At 40.3% G+C, this 12,772-nt stretch overlaps 1 long non-coding RNA gene and 1 pseudogene across 1 annotated transcript in view; one reads left to right on the top strand and one right to left on the bottom strand.

Moving 5' to 3' along the window:
• Positions 1–12,772, top strand: part of LOC119534571 — a 42,615-nt gene that overhangs the window by 23,216 nt on the left and 6,627 nt on the right. The window contains exon 3 of the long non-coding RNA XR_005217059.1: positions 2,668–2,767. This is a non-coding gene — a long non-coding RNA (uncharacterized LOC119534571). The remainder of the gene's footprint in view (positions 1–2,667; positions 2,768–12,772) is intronic.
• Positions 12,349–12,768, bottom strand: LOC119534569 (annotated as a pseudogene).

Here is a 12,772-nt window from a genome sequence, read left to right on the forward strand (position 1 = left end):
AGCCTTTGAAAACAGGCTCTGACAAGGAGACGAGCTTAGGTAAAGAACTGAAGGGTTATGGAACTGTTCCTGTCACCTTCAGATAACGTAAAAACTGGAGACAAGGCCCAGTCAATTAAAACCCAAAATACCCTGAGGGCAGAAGTGTGTAAGTCTACTGAAGATGTGAGCGAGGAGGAAGAGTGGAAGCCATTGTACCTTCAGTCAGAAGGGTGCAAATCTATTGAAAATGTGAGTTAGGGGCAGAGGAGGATGTGGAGGAAGAGGAGTGGAAGCCACTGTACCTCTGGTCAGAAAACTACAAGTCAGTAGGAGATATGAGCGAAGAGGAGGAGTGGAAGCCACTCAGCCTCTGCAAGGAAGCTGTTAATGACCTGAGCCCACAGTCCAATACCCAGCACCCCCTCACTGATGGGGAAAGAAAGCTAGACACAAGTATTGGGAGCCATGGCTCCCCTGAGAAATTCTACCCTTCACCTACCTGGCTGGCCAGTTTCAACCATGTTTGATAAAGGGGTCTCTTGTAATATGAGCTTGTTTGAGAAGAACTTGTGCAGGGTGATGCCACCTGAGAAATTTTATACTGGCTGTAAAAAGGCTTCACGGACGACTAGGAAGTCACCCTCTGGCATGGAGACATAGCCACTTAACCTCTGGTCAGAAGGGTGTAAGTCAGCTGAAGATGTGAGTTCAGAGGAGGGGTAGAAACCACTTTTACCTCCCCAAGACAAGTAAGAATAGAAAATACTATGAAGAAATTGAGGAGATGGTTGGAACTTCAAAAATTGTGCAAAGATTAAAAAGAAGGTGAAAGGAAAGAAGCTAGAAGGACTTATTAACTCCTCAAATCAAAAGACAACCTACATGTTAAAGAAAAATGGTGCCTTGAACATCTTGCTCTCTGAGGATTCGGAAGGCTGGGAGATGGAAGAGGAAGCTGGAGATGGCAAGAAGATGTAGGAGGTTGAATGTCCCTTTAAGGAAGTTAGTCTCCAGGGCCTTCTGCCTTCTCAAGGCAAGTTTTATCCAGAGGTTGGCAGGAGGATAATCTGGAAGCCTCCTGTGAGTTCCCTCCCTGAGCTCATCGTCTGGCCCATCAGAAATAAGCACCAGTTGAAGCTTGCTCCATATGAAGGCATCCCTGTAGTTTACAAGGTGAAGGGACAGGAGGATGCTGAAACCACTTCAGGGAGGCTTCAGAAGACATGTACCATGGCCAAGCAGGAGGGAGTGGAGTCCAAGTGAGCATTGCACACGTTGCTGGAAGTAAGTGACAAATGTGCTTTAGGAATGTTAAGGTCTCAGTGTTACATAGGAAGGACTGGAATGGAGAGAGTGCATGCCTGGAAACCTTGCATGAAGTCACATGGGAGCTGAAGACATAGACATCTCAGGATCCATTGTCAGAAATTATTACTAAAAACAACTCAAAAACACAGTGGTATGAACCTGAGTAAGTAGAGAAAATGGTAACAGAATTAACTTGGGAAGAGTGCTGTTTTGCTTTACTGTGTGTGGTTGGGGGCAGTGGAGGAGCCTGAAATGGTGAGTTTGAGAGACTGGATTAGCAGAGCACCCAACCCTAGGTGCCCTGAAGCTGGAGCATAGCTGGGTGAGGCTTTCAGATGGGGCCACCCTATGACTAAGGAGGAGGAGCGGGAGGTCCCAGAGCAGAGCTTTGGGGGATGATGACCTTTGGGGTGCAGAGGAGGAAGAGCTCTCAGCAGGGAAGTGGGGCATAGAGCGTAGCAGACCCCCAAGAGCTTTTAAACAGGTTCCAGTCTTAGCCATAAACTTCAGACTCAACGAGTTACTTGACTCTCCTTTTACTTTTTAAACTAAAACTAAAATAAAGAGGTTTTTCTTAAGAGGAATTCCTTTTTGTGGCTTTTTGTGTTTTCTATATCTGAAGATGCAAATAAATCTGTGGGAGTTTGGACAAGTTTCTGAACTTTCTTATTGTATCTACTTCATGATAAGGGTAACAACTAAGGAATGATTTGAAAAAGACTTTATAAAAAATGCAGACTTGAAGATACGAACCAGATTTTTTGGCTTTTGGTATGATTAGGCCCTGCTTAAAAAGAAGAAGGGCAAGAAGAGTGAATGTTCTGGGCCCCTGTATTTGGAGATCCCCCTGTACAATAAATGGGAGCAATCAGTGGGGCAGGTGTGTAAACCCTAGTGTATGATGGTTTAAATCATGAAAAAAAAAAAAAAAAGGAAACCTCATTCATTAATTACTACAATAAATGAAAACACTGGTCACCTTTCCTCTAGTCTTCAAGTCTCTTTTTGCCTCTTCTGATGTTCCCATTATAGTATGGAAGAATAATTTTCTATATTGTGGAATAACATTCATTCTTAGAGGGCAAAGTTCCTCTCCTGTGCTGTAACACTGTAGTTCAGTAGCTTCAGCAGTTTTTCCCTTGGCTCTGTGTAAAAAGAATGTAGCCCTGTTAACTAGCATTAACTAATGGGGTTGCTCACCCATAGTGAGCAAATACTATGTTCTAGTAATTTCAGTTATTTTCATTTAATCTGTAATAGTCTTGTGAAGAAGATATCAGGAACTAGGCTCAAAATTGAAAGGCCTGTTTTTGATTTGTTTTCACTTTGAGTTTTAAACCATTTTGATTTGAGTGTCTGGATCCATTCTTCCTTCAGGTGACTCTGAGAGACCATAAAGGAAAGGGTGTTACAGGCGAACAAACAAATGCAGAGATTCAAGCTGTGCAACTCTGGGAAATACCCATCTGAATAAGAGGTTGGTATCGTTCATCATTTTTCTATCTTTTGATTTATTTTTAGGACTTCATTTGTTTGGGATTCCCATTCTGTATGTTCTCACCTCTAATGTGCCATGTTTGTGGGATTATAGGCCCAAGATTACATTTAATTCCTGCTTCTACTTATGATACTAAATTGGGGGTTAAATGGGATTTTGCAAATTATCCCAGTGATGTCACTTATAAAAAATTCAATTTAGAGGTGGGTACTGGAAGTATGGCATTGCCCTTGAGAACAGATAGTATACAACAAAAGGCCTCCTTTAACACCGAGGCTTGGCTTTGAGGATCCCTGCCCCTCCTCCAAACCCTACCACTGAGGTGTTAGGGCTAAAGCTGTGGCAGCAGTCTCTTCACTGTACATAAATGCTCTTTCTGCCCTGCAGTAGTAACAAAGGAAAGACTAATAAGTAAGCTCAGACTAAAGGATAAGAGAAGACCTTTAGCCTTATACTAAAGATGAACACTCAAGATATATTGATATTGTCTGAGCAATTTGCTAATATCTTAAGGAAATGTTTTTCTTCCATTATTTCATAGAAACAAAGTGAGCTCCAACTGTAAAGAGAGGAACATTGTAGTGTCATTATGGGAAAGAACATGTGATCTCTTTCTCTGTGGAACCTAATAAAACTCTTATGTATTAACTATTAAGTTGACAAAATGTGATGCATAAAGTCTTGAATTCTAATTTGTAAAGTAGTGAATGGAATTGCATATCCCTGTATTTCTTAAGCATTTTTTTCTTCCCATCTAGAGTAGCCATATCCTTGATATCAACACTGAGGTTTATGTTCAGGAGTGGGTTATGGTACCTCACATATTCTTTGGTTTCAACCACTGTTCACTGTGGAAACAGATAAGGAAACTTTAACCAACAAAATTTCTTGACACTGTAAGATCTAGGACGAAGAGAATAGTTTTCTAGGTCTGGTCTTATGGGAAGGTCTGACTTTTTGCCTAACTACCCCCTACTTCAGAACTTGGTTTAGATACTCCAGGAAGACTTCATTTGTGGAATGAACGGCTGTCTAAATGCTGCATCTACCAGCATACCAAGCCTAGGGTAACACACGTGAAGTGGAGAAGTTAAGATTGGGAATGTATTGGCAGGGTTAACAGGAGGATTGAGTAGGAAGATCACAGTGACATTCTTTTGAAATGTGATTCTTTTCACATTCTTTTCACATTCACCTACAAAGGCACTCCACTACAACAACTCCACTTCCCACCAGAAACTCTAAGAATCTGAATTGAAATACACCTGTAAGTTCCCATGGGAAGATTAAAGGGGACTGGATTTTCTTAACACTTGAGAAATAGGAGTTGGAAGTATGGTGGAAGAACTTAGCACTTTGATAAACTATATAACTGGCATTCTGGCTAGCAGAAAGGTGTTGGGCCCCTAGAAGATAGGCCAAAGGTAGTGCCAGTAGATGGAAGAAAAGCACAAAAAGGTAGGGTAGCAGTAATGGGCATTCTTCATTTATAAACCTCTGGTTGCTAGATAAAAAATCAGGCATAAGTTTGGAAAATGCAGTCGAAGATGGGTGTGCCGGTTTGAGTGTATTGTGTTCCCCAAATGCCATTATCTTTGTGGTCTTGTGTGGGGCAAACGTTTTTGGTGCTGGTTGGATTTGCTTGGAATGTGTCCCACCCAGCTGTGGGAGATAATTTTGATGAGATGTTCCCATGGAGGTGTGGCCCCGCCCATTCGGGGTGGGCCTTGATTGGTGGAGCTATATAAATGAGCTGACTCAAAGAGAGAAAAGAGAGTGCAGCTGGGAGTGATGTGTTGAAGAGAAGCAAGCTTGCTAGAAAGGAACGTCCTGGGAGAAAGCCGTTTTGAGGCTGGAGCTTTGGAGCAGATGCCAGCTGCCTTCCTAGCTAGCAGAGGTTTTCCAGACGCCATTGGCCATCCTCCGGTGAAAGTACCCGATTGCTGAGGTTTACCTTGGATGCTTTGTGGCCTTAAGACTGTAACTGTGTAGTGAAATAAACCCCCGTTTTATAAAAGCCTATTCATCTCTGGTGTTTTGCATTCTGCAGCATTAGCAAACTAGGACAATGGGTAACTCCTAACTACACCTACCGTTATCATTCTCCTGAGAGGTTACTGCATCCCCATGGCAGGTTGAGTTCCTTGGGACCAGAATGAGATGGAGATTTGTGTGTAAGAAATTTAATGGGGAGCTTCTGGGATAAATATCTCCGAAGAACAGAGGGAGAGGTTGGGCTATGATGCAGTCACAACAAATGCCATTCTGTTGTGAGCTCTTGAGATGGGCTGTCCCAACTGGGATGCCTCTACAATCAACATTTGTGATGCAGGATACCCCTGGAAAGGTGGTATACATGACCCTAGAGAGTGGGTGGAGGGCAGCCCTCTTCAGGCCCAGTTGGAAGCTCTGAGTTGTCAACACTACTAACAGCTAGAATAAAAAGTACTTCAGTTCTGAAGTCAGGAGGGGTGGTTTGACACTGCACCCATTACCAACTTCCAAATCATGTTCCAAGTGGAGAATGCATCTTTATACATCTAATTAAAGTTTGTATTCAACACCACTATGTTTCATGCATTCTGTTGGAAGCTGAGTAAACAGGAAATAAGACTGCTTTCAAGAAGCTTCCAGACTAGTGGACAGTCGGACAAGGACATAGTTGCAACGGAGTGTGCAATGGGTGCTCTGCAGCAAGCCCTGGGTGTTGAAGCATAGAACACCTGACAGCCTTGAGGAGGGATCAGACAGGCTTCTGACTCCAGCACTGAGGCCACTGGTAGTGCCAATCTCAGAGGAAAGGTGTGCTAACAGTATCAGGTGTGTGACAGATGGAGTTTGTGATGCCCACTGAACATCTAAGAAGATAAGTATAGCTCTCAGGAAAGAGGTCTAGGTTGGTGTCATCAGAATGTCTGGTATTTAAAGCCATGAGAGTTGAGATCACCAAAGAGTAGAGAGAAGGCCTAGGCCAGAACTGTGAGAAACTTAAATAGAGGAAAAAGGATAAGAGTTTGCAAGATAAGAACCCAGTGAGCTCAAGGAGTATGTTGTGAAATACAATGGAAAGTATGTTTAAAGGAAAAAGTCAACAATGTCAAATGCTGTAGAAATCAAGAAGAAAGGGACTGAAAAGGATTTGTTAGATTGTTACAACGAGGTCACTAATAGTCCTTAGCAAGAACACTTTCAGCAAAGCTGAAGGGGTGGAAGCCAGAGCTCAGTGGGTAAGGAAGGAACATGAACTAAATTAAGAGTGAACCTAGGCAACTGTTTCAAGACTTACTGTAAAACAATGGTTCTTAACTAGGTGATTTTACCCCACAAGGGACACTTGGCAATTTTGGCAAACATTTTTGGTTGTCATAACTGAAGAGTGCTAATGGGATCTACTGGATAGAGGCCAGGGATGTTGTAAGTAAGTGCCCTACAATGTCCAGAACAGACTACTACAACTAAGAATTATCTGGTCCTCAAAGTAGGTAGGTCTGAGATTGAAAAATCCTGCTGTAAAACAGAGAAAATAGGCAAGGAAAGATATGGGATCAAAGAAGCTTTTTTTTTTTTAGAAGAAAGGGTTGAGCTTGTTTAAATGCCACTGGGTAAGGAAATTCTTTGAATACACTTAAGTGTAAATTAGTACAGACATTATGGAGAACAATTTGCTAGGATCCATGAAGTTTAAAATATACAATAAAAGATTTAGGGATCTAGTCTACTGAAATGCTTACACAAATATACTAAGATATTTATCCAAGGATTTTCTTTTTTTTAATTAAAGTTGTTTTATTTATCAAAAACAAAACATTTCCAAACAAAATAAAGCAAAGCAATGGGAAGAACAAATATCCTGAAATAATTTTCTTCCTTCCAGTATACTCCTACCATACCAAAAGAAAATTAATGAATCATAGTCACACCTGAGCATTCCCATATCATTAAGATCACCCTCAATATCTTGTTTGTTCTTACTCGATTATCGTTGCCCTTTCCCTGGCTGCTGTCTATCTCTAGGTCCCCTATATTCTACAATATAAGACATTTGTTTTACATTTTTTCACAGAGTTCACATTAGTGGTAACATACAATATTTCTCCTTTTGTGTTCGGCTTATTTCATTCAGCATTATGCCTTCAAGATTCATCGATGTTGTCATATATTTCATGACCTTGTTCCTTCTTACTGCTGTGTAGTATTCCACATTTTGTTCATCCACTCATCTGATGAAGGACATTTAGGTTGTTTCCATCTCTTGGCAATTGTGAACAATGCCACTATGAACATCGGTTTACAAATATCTGTTCATGTCACTGTTTTCAGATCCTTGGGGTAAATACTGAGAAGTGAAATTGCTGGATTGTAGAGTAATTCAATATCTAGTTTTCTGAGGAACCACCAAACTGTCTTCCAGAGTGGCTGAACCATTATTCAGTCCCACTAACAATGAATAAAGAGTTCCAATTTCTCCACATCCTCTCCAGCATTTGTAGTTTCCTGTTTGTTTAATGACAGTCATTCTTATTGGTGTGAGATGATACCTCATTGTGGTCTTAATTTGCATCTCCCTAATGGCTAGTGGAGATGAACATTTTTCATGTGTTTTTTAGCCATTTGTATTTCTTCTTCAGAGAAATGTCTTTTCATATCTTTTGCCCATTTTATAATTGGGGTGTTTGTACTATTGTTGTTGAGTTGTAGGATTTCTTTTTATATACAAGTTATCAGTCTCTTTTCAGAAACATAGTCTCCAAATATTCTCTCCCATTGAGTTGGTGCCTCTTTACCTTTTTGACAAATTCCTTTCAGGTACAGAAGCTTTTAATTCTGAGGAGTTCCCATTTATCTATTTTTTCTTTCATTGCTTGTGCTTTAGGTGTAAGGTCTAAGAAGTGACCTCTTAATACTAGGTCTTGAAGATGTTTCCTTACATTATCTTTTAGGAGTGTTATGGTATTATCTCTTATATTGAGATCTTTGATCCATGTTGAGTTAATTTTTGTATAGGCTGTGAGGTAGGGGTTGTCTTTCATTCTTTTGGACATAGATATTCAGTTCTCCCAGCCCCATTTGTTGAAGAGGCTGTTATGTCCCAGTTCAGTGGATTTGGGGGCCTTATCAAAAATCAGTCAATCATAGATCTGGGGGTCTATTTCCAAATTTTCAATTCAATTCCATTGATCAGTATGTCTATCTTTGTGCCAATACCATTCTGTTTTGACTACTGTGGCTTTATAGTAGCCTTCAAAGTCAGGCAGTTTAAGTCCTCCCACTTCGTTTCTCTTTTTCAGAATGTTTTTAGCAATTAGAGGCATATTTCCCTTCCAAATAAATTTGATGTCTAGGTTTTCCAAGTTTGCAAAGTAGGTTGTTGGAATTTGATGGGAATTGCATTTAATTGCAGATCAGTTTGGGTAGGATTGACATCTTAATGACATTTAGCCTTCCTATCCATGAACATGGAATATGTCTCCATCTCTTTAGGTCACCTTTTATTTCTTTTAGTAGAGTTATGTAATTTTCTGTGTAGAGGTCTTTTACATCCTTGGTTAAATTTATTCCTAGGTACTTAATTTTTTTAGTTGCTATTCAGAATGGAATCTTTTTCTTAAGTGTCTTGTCAGTTACGTCATTTCTACTGTATAGGAACGTTACTGACTTACATGCATTAATCTTTCTTTTTTTATTAAATTCAGTTTTATTGAAATACATTCACACACCATACAATCATCCATGATATACAATCCACTGTCCACAGTATGATAACATAGTTATGCGTTCATCACCACAATCTATCTCTGAACATTTTCCTTACATCAGAAAGAACCAGAACAAGAATAAAAAATAAAAGTGAAAAAAGAACACCCAAATCATCCCCTCATCCCACCCCATTTGTCCTTTAGTTTTTATCCCCATTCCTCCACTCATCCATACACTAGATAAAGGGGGTGTGATCCACAAGGTCTTCACAATCACACTGTCACCCCTTGTAATCTACATTATTCTATAATTGTCTTCAGGAGTCCAGACTGCTGGGTTGGAGTTTGGTAGTTTCAGGTATTTACTTCTAGCTATTCCAATACATTAAAGCCTAAGAGGTGTTATCTATATAGTGCATAAGAATGTCCACCAGAGTGACCTCTCGACTCCATTTGGAATCTCTCAGCTGCTGAAACTATTTTGTCTCATTTTGCATCCCCCTGTTGGTCAAGAAGATACTCTCAGTCCCACGATGCCAGGTCCACATTCATCCCCGGGAGTCATACTCTGCGTTGCCAGGGAGATTTACACCCCTGGGAGTCAGGTCCCACGTAGGGGGGAGGGCAGCGAGTTCACCTGTCGAGATGGCTCAGTTAGAGAGAGAGAGGGCCACATCTGAGCAACAAAGAGGTACTCGGGGAGACTCAGGCACCATTACATACAAGTTTAGACTCTCCTTTGTGGTAATGAGCTTCATAAGGGCAAGTCCCATGCTCGAGGGCTCAGCACATCAAACCGCCAGTCCCAATGTTTGTGACAACATCAACACCAGTCCAGGTGAGGATGTCCAACACATCCGCACCTTCCCCCAGATCCTTGGGGCTGGGGAGGGGGAGGCTGTAAATATGTTTTTTATTATCTGCCCAAATTACTCTAGGATGTGTCAGTATTTCACTCCAGCCTATACTATAACCTACTGTATCTCACTTCCTGTTCAAAGTTCCATGCAATTGTGGTGTTTGAACAAATCGACTGTAGAGTTGTACCGTTTAGAAAATTTAGATCCTGTACCAAATAGATATCTATTCCCTTGGTCTCATATGAAAGTTGAAGTTTTAAAACACAATCAGTTTCAACCTTTATCCTTTGGCCTGGCTTGCCCTGGTCTTAACCAGACCTGCTTCATTCATATCACTAATTGAAGTCTGGGCTCTTTTTCAGCTTTTTTTTGACAGTGGCTGTATGCACTAATACTGACATTCATATCTGCCGAGCTCTAGCTCTGAGTTTCAGGTGTCTCAGAGATATGCATTGTTTCAGAGACCAATCAGGTTATATGCTAGGGGATCAGCATCTCCAAGTTTAGAGACAGGCCTTACAATTCAGGGATAGAGTTAACTGCTGTAAGAGCTTACAATCTAGGGACTATGACAATTATTGTGTCCACGTTAGGCTATGTTCTAAGATTCAATTCTGAGTTTACACATTGTAGTTAGTCCATATTGGTGAGGCATCATCCCTCTCACCATGTTTTCTCCAACACTTTTACTCCTAGATATATTTTTTCCTACAATTTTATAGAGTTATATTCACATACCATACATTTATCCACAGTGTACAATCATTTGTTCATGGTATCATCATAAAGTTGTACATTTATCACCACAATCAGCACTTGAACATACTGATTACTACAAGAAATTTTTTTTTTTTTTTTTTTTAGCAATAAGAAAAAATGATAAAAAGAAAAATAACATGTCATACAATACAATATACTACTAAGGACAGCAAATAACACCACTACCAAGAATCCCATATTACTCCCCTATATCCCCCTCTCATATACATTTAGCATTGGCATATTGCCTTTGTTACATTTAATGGAGGTATATTACAATGTTACTGTTGACCATAGACTCCAGTTTGCTTTGATTATGTTTTTTCCTGAATACCATCCCTTTTTCAAATTTCTACATGGTTGACATTCGCTTTCCCACATGCAAAAACATTTTTATATTTGTATATTTAGTAACAGTCATTGGCCACTCCAGTTTTTGCCACGTTATACAGTCCCAGTCTTTATCATCTATCTTTACCTCTGGTGTCATACATTCTCCTATCCCACCTCTTTCAGCTTTACTCACAGACATCTTTGTTCAGTGTACTTACAATACCGTGCTACCATCACACAGTATTATGCTATCTATTTCTGGATCTATGCAATCAATCGTAAACATTCTGTAGTCCTTCAACATCAAATGGCTGATCTCTGCCCTCTTTCTATCTCCTGGTCGCCTGTGTTGTCAGCTTTTAACTCCCAAAGTTTGTGCATTAATGTCTGTTCATATTAGTGAGACCATACAGAATATGTCCTTTTGTTTCTGGCTAACTTCACTCAGCATAATGTCCTCAAGGTTCATCCACATTATTACATGATCCATGTCTTTGTTCTGTCTTACAGCTGCATAATATTCCATCATGTGTATATACCACAGTTTGTTTATCCACTCGTCCTTTGATGGACATTTGGGCTGTTTCCATCTCTTGGCAATTGTGAATAATGCTGCAATAAACATTGGTTTACAAATGTCTGTTTGTGTCTTAAGTTTCAGTTCCTCTGAGTATATACCCAGCAATGGAATAGCTGGGTCATATGGCAAATCTATATTTAGCTTCCTGAGGAACCTCCATACTGTCTTCCAGAGTGGTTGCACCATTCTACATTCCCACCAACAATGAATAAGTGTGCCTCTTTCTCCACATCCTCTCCAGCACTTGTCATTTTCTGTTTTTTGGATAATGGCCATTCTGGTAGGTGTGAGATGGTATCTCATTGTGGTTTTGATTTGCATTTCCTTAATAGCCAGTGAAGTTGAGCATTTTTTCATATGCTTTTGAGCCATTTGTATTTCCTCTTCAGAAAAATGTCTGTTCATGTCTTTTGCCCACATGCATTAATCTTGTATCCCGCCACTTTACTCAATTTATTAGCTCAAGTAGGTGTGTCATTGACTTCTCAGGGTTTTCCAAGTATAAGATCATGTCATCTGCAAATGATTACAGTCTTGCTTCTTCTTTTCCAGTTTGGATGCCTTTTATTTCTTTGTCTTGCTTACCTGCTCTGGCTAGAACTTCTAGCACAATGCTAAATAACAGTGGTGACTGCGGGCATCCTTGTCTTGTTCCTGATCTTAGAGGAAAGGCTTTCAGTCTTTCACCATTGAGTACTATACTAGCTGTGGGTTTTTCATATATGCCCTTTATCATATTGAGGAAGTTTCCTTCAATTCCTAACTTTTGAAGTGTTTTTATCAAAAAAGGATGCTAGATTTTGTCAGATGCTTTTTTCAGCATCTCTGGAGATGATCATTTGATTTTTCCCTTCTGATTTGTTACTGTGTTGTATTATGTTAATGGATTTTCTTATGTTGAACTACCCTTGCGTGTTTGGGATGAACCCCACTTGGTCGGGGTGTATAATTTTTTAAACGTGTCTTTGAATTCAATTTGCAAGTATTTTGTTGAGGATTTTTGCATCTGTATTTATTAGGGAGATTGGCCTTTAGTTTTCCTTTCTTGTAGCATCTTTATCTGGTTTTGGTATTTATCCAAGGATTTTCATTACAGGATTGTTTGTAGGAAGGACAGATTGGGGACAACGAAAGTGATAGATGAAAGGTTAAACGAATCCTGGCATATTCAATCCAAGGACTTTTGCAACCATTTAAAGTTTGTAGTAAATGTATGGAAAGTTTGCCAAGGTATGGTAAGCGAAAAGTCACAGAACAATATTCATAATGTTATTCAGTTATATAAAACTGTGTGACAAAGATGACACAAAGAGAGAGGCTGTATAGCCCAGGTCAGGGCTCTTGACTGGAGATCTGCTTTGAATAGATTTCTTGCAGGTATTTCTTAAAGGCTGTGTATGGGCTTCATCCAGAGCTTGGCAGCATGTGTGTTCAAACGGCTATCAATGTTGGGTTCTCTCGGCAGGAACTGGATGGAGAGGAGGGTGGTCCTGACATCACACAGGACCACTTGTCCTTCAGGATGTCCAGGCACAGGTCCCTGATGTACACACTGGGGTGATGGCAAGGCATAAGGAAGGAACTTCACTGTGGGCAGATTGTAACATAGCCATAGGGAACTCCAGGGTGAGCTTCTACCTCAGGTCTTCACACACCGAGCCAGCTGGTCCATAGATGGTCTTCACCCATTTGTAAATGTTGTCTGATCCAAGGAAGGCAGCAATTCCTGTCACCAGATAGCATGAGAATCATCAAC

This window comes from Choloepus didactylus, chromosome 5, assembly GCF_015220235.1.
Source record: "Choloepus didactylus isolate mChoDid1 chromosome 5, mChoDid1.pri, whole genome shotgun sequence".
Taxonomy (NCBI): domain Eukaryota; kingdom Metazoa; phylum Chordata; class Mammalia; order Pilosa; family Megalonychidae; genus Choloepus; species Choloepus didactylus.